The sequence below is a fragment of the Mus caroli genome, chromosome 14, assembly GCF_900094665.2.
Source record: "Mus caroli chromosome 14, CAROLI_EIJ_v1.1, whole genome shotgun sequence".
Taxonomy (NCBI): Eukaryota; Metazoa; Chordata; class Mammalia; order Rodentia; family Muridae; genus Mus; species Mus caroli.
The window spans coordinates 96,549,725-96,554,087 of NC_034583.1; the positions used below are offsets into that span (position 1 = coordinate 96,549,725).

The window sequence follows — 4,363 nt, forward strand, 5'->3', positions numbered from 1 at the left end:
AGAGAGAGAGAGAGAGAGAGAGAGAGAGAGAGAGACTTTTGAGCATTAGCATTTTCTTTGATTGATGTATTATTTTTTTCATATCTTCTATGCCTGAGATTCTATCTTCCATGACTTATATTCTCTTGGTGATGCTTGCCTCTCTTGTTCTTATTCTCTTTCCTAAGTTTTCAATCTCAAGAATTATCTCAGTTTGTATTTTTTATTGCTTCTTTTTCCTTTTCTGTCTTCAGGTCTTGAATAGTTTGCTTTATTAACTTAACTTGCTTGACTGACTGTATTTTTTGTATTTCTTTAGGAGATTTATTAATTTCTTCTTTGAAGGCCTCTATCACCTTCATAAGATTAGATTTAAGGTCTGTTTTTTTTTTTTTCATACTTCAGATGTATTCATCTATATCAGCCTTGCTGTAGTAGGAGAGCTGGGTTCTTGTGGTGCCATACTGCTCTGGCTTTTGTTAATTATGTTGTTATTTTGTTAACCTTCTGGTTGTCCCTAGTGTTAGAAGACCTGGAAGTTTCTAATTGAAGCAGGTCTCTGGGGCTGTAGGTGGAGCTGGTAGTCGCGGATGGCAGCAGTACTCTGTAATTGCAGGTAGAGCTGGTTGTCCCTGGTGGTAGCAGGCTTCCTTTGATACAGGCAGAGCTGGTAGTCTGTAATGGCTTCATATTGCTTATTGTCCTGGATGCCAGAAGGCATATAGGATGCAGGCAGAACTTATAGTCCTTGACTATTGCAGGTCTCTGGGATTGCAGATAGGTGTGTGGACTAGAAGACGAAGCACAGAGGGGACGGGTTAGACCTCTCAGTTGCTGGGCTTGCCAGAGGATCCAGAGGGCTGGGGATTGGGACTTAGGCATTTGGGGCTTGTAGATCTTACTTGGTTGTACTGGGTGGTAGCACGACTCTAGGGATGTAGGTGGAGTTATGGCTTAGAAAATGGAGTATAGAAGAAACAGGGCAGAACTCATCATCAATGGGTTGACCAGAGGGTCTGGGGGGGCGATAATTGGGATAGAGATCTCTGATGGCTTCAAACCTCTGGGATAGCAGGTGGAGATGTCCTGTATACTTTTTTAGTTGCTTGCATTGCATCTTACAACTCATGGTTATAAGCACTCACTTTCTGGTGTTAAATTTATAGTGCTACTCTATTGCATTTGGGTACACATACAGTTAAAACACGGCATTTTGATAATTTGTGTGTCTGCTGTGGCGTCAATTGTCTCACAAATGATGACTTTTTTAATATGTAGGGCAAATTGGCTAAATGGTGGTTTCATTTGGACAACGGAGGCTGTAGAAACAGCTTTCTGATGTGAATGTTTTAAAAAGGATTTTAGAGGAGCAAATACATTTTGAGTATCTTAGAGAAGTATCTATGCCTCCTGAAAGCTTAATTTGAATATATATTGAATTTGAAAAAAAAAATATATATGTGTGTGTGTGTGTGTCCACGAATCTTTAGCTGTCTTCTCCCACTGGTCGTTCATTAGTCTGTTATGCTGTGAGAGGTAGAAATCACCCTCTAATTATCAGAAATATTTTGTGCAATCAAATATTCTTGAAGTTTAAATATTAAGACAGAAAGGAGTACATTTTATGAGAAAATCATGCTCATTCATGGAAGTTTGAAGTAGACATTATTTCAATAATGTGTGTTTATAACTGACAATGGAACTTCTATGCAAAATGATCAGTGAAAAGATGTTTTACAATAAAAGTGAAAATATATATTCAAAGTAATTTCCTATATATGAATAATGAAAGCAAACAATTTGAAAAAATCAGTCTACAATGCAGTCAGCTTTTGCATACTTCCTTGCAATCATTTTGACATCCACTTTTCCATATTTCACAGAGCATATGTGCGCCATAGACCTGCTGAGGATTGGAGAGGGGTTTTGAGGAGTGGGTATTTTAGATGGCAAAACAACTCAAAGTCCAATCATGGGTTATAAGCTGATGGCCTATATTCTGTTTGAGATAGCTTTCCAGATTGGTTTCTCTGTGTTCTGGTCAAGACAGCTTTTTCTCTCAATTCCAAAAATCTCTCTGAATAGCTCATGTCTTGCAGAACAAAGCTCAGTCTTTTCTCTTTTCTTCTTTTATTACTTCAGGCAATTCCTTTACGTGGCCCTACAACCGTGTTATAAATACAATAAGGATTGTGTCATACAAAAACTATCAAAAGATTATCAGTGAAAAGACATGCGCTTGGTGACCTGTTTTGGATGGCCAGGAGGAGAAACACCACGATGTGGAGCCTGGTGGCCCAGGCCAGGTAGCAACAGCCTTTATGGTCTCTCATTGGTGGGTGGTACCAAGTCCCTTCTATGACCACAACATCCAGTATGGACCCATGGCCTTCACTACACAGCTAGGATTCGTGCGAGGTGGCACAGCAGGAACGACCTTTCGGGATTTGTTTGAAGATATCTGTGTTCATTCAGTGTCCCGGGAGCCAAGTTCCTTCCAAATTCGTGAGCAAGCTCTCGAGTATCCAGCCGCCGTGTTATCTTCCTCTAATTCTTCTGTACAGTTTTTGTTTGACTAGATGCCATGTTGATAGCTTCAGAGAGCAGGCCAACATACACTCCTCCATAGTTTCTCCTCTTGTCGTCTTCCGTTATGGAGTCTTCTGTTGTGTCTTTAACTTGCTCCTGTTGGACCTTGGCCCGCAGCCGCTCGTGGCCGTGGAATTCCCACAACCCATCGCGCCACCCGCAGGGAAGCAGCCTGCGCTCTGGACCTCAGGTCCCAGTGGCTGAGAACCAGTTGTCTTTTCTTTTCTTTACATATCAATTCAGTCATTACCCCAGGTTCCCTTTAAATTATTCCATGAATCAGCATCCCATGACCCAAGCGCCTTGATTCTTAGAAAGAGACAGCAAGTACATTTGTTGTTGTTTACATCACAAATAAATTCAGAAATCTGCCTGCCTTTGTTAAGCAGCGACAATAAGCTAGTTGGGTGAGATTTCACCTTTAAATTACCATTCCTACCACTCCTGGGCCTGGACCTAAACTCCCTCTGTCTCAGGCTAACCTTGAACTCAGGAATCCGCCTGCCTTTGTATCTGCCTGCTTTTGTATCTTCCTGTTTTAGATCTGTGAACCTCCTTACACAATTCATATTGAATCGTTATATTTTGCATAGTTAAGAAATTACATATTTTTGAACTCATAATTTTGAAGTTCTTTCTCACTGCTTTAAGGGCTGTCCTGAAGGTCTCAGCTGATATGTTAGCTATACCTTTGCCTTCCACATTCATACTATCTCTGATTACCATGGAGTCATTAACCATGACTGAACGGACAGTCCTCAAAGGAGGAACATGAAAATATGCACATTGTTATACAAGCAAGCCTTACATTCACAGCAAGAATCAACACTTAAGGCCTGTGCCCAGCAGGCTCTGTTCCAGGGTTGGGAACCATGTCATGGAGTCCCTACCATGGCCAAGCTGGACTTGACAAATGTGTTTTATCAGGTTAATAATCTTCTATTAAAAAAAGATGTTTTATTTATGCATATATATATATATATATAGTTAATAAGCAAAGTAGGATAAAAACCAAACACTGATTCAAATAATAACCCTTTTACAGTGATTATAGTTGCCTATTTTATGAGTAGACTGATTGAAATATTTATATTATGTTATTGTAGTGCAGGAACTGCATTTTGAAAAGTGTTTCAGTTATGAACTACTCAAATGTAATGATATAACTAACAGCTTATTGTGACATGACTGCATGTTTTTGGCATGCTGAATGTCTTCAGGATCAAGAATAAAGTGAATTCATTTTTAGAGATTTTTATTTTATATGTAAGAGAATATTATTTTTTGGTCTACACATGTGTATGTATATAGTATGTGTGCCTGGTATACTAGGAGATAAGAAGAGGGTATCAGATCCCCTGGAACTTTAGTGAGGGATGGATGAGATAAACCGTGTGTCACTGGAAACCAAACTCCGTGTCTGTGTAAGTGTTTAGAATACACTCAACTGCTAAGCCAGCAGCTCAAGTACAGACTAAAGACAGCCCCTAAACCCTGCGTCAAATGGTATAGATCCTTCTGATCAAATGTAAGGCGGTTGACTTCATAGATACTTTATTGCTTGACTTGAGATTCTGTTCTGAGAAAAATATCTGAAAGTCAGTAAATACTTTGTTGACCAAAAAATTTGTTGTCTAGTTATCAGTTAAAATTTGAATGGACTACACAAACAAAACATATGCTATGTTGCTAATAGAAACAAATGTGTTCATCTAAAAGCTGAAGTGAAGTGTTACACACTTCAAATCATTTCATTATTGGACAAAACAATTAAGAAATAAATCTGTAAAAAAAA

General features: G+C 39.1%; 1 pseudogene; it reads right to left on the minus strand.

Moving 5' to 3' along the window:
• Positions 1-2,526: 2,526 nt before the first annotated feature.
• Positions 2,527-2,717, minus strand: LOC110309949 (annotated as a pseudogene).
• Between the last annotated feature and the right edge of the window lie 1,646 nt (positions 2,718-4,363).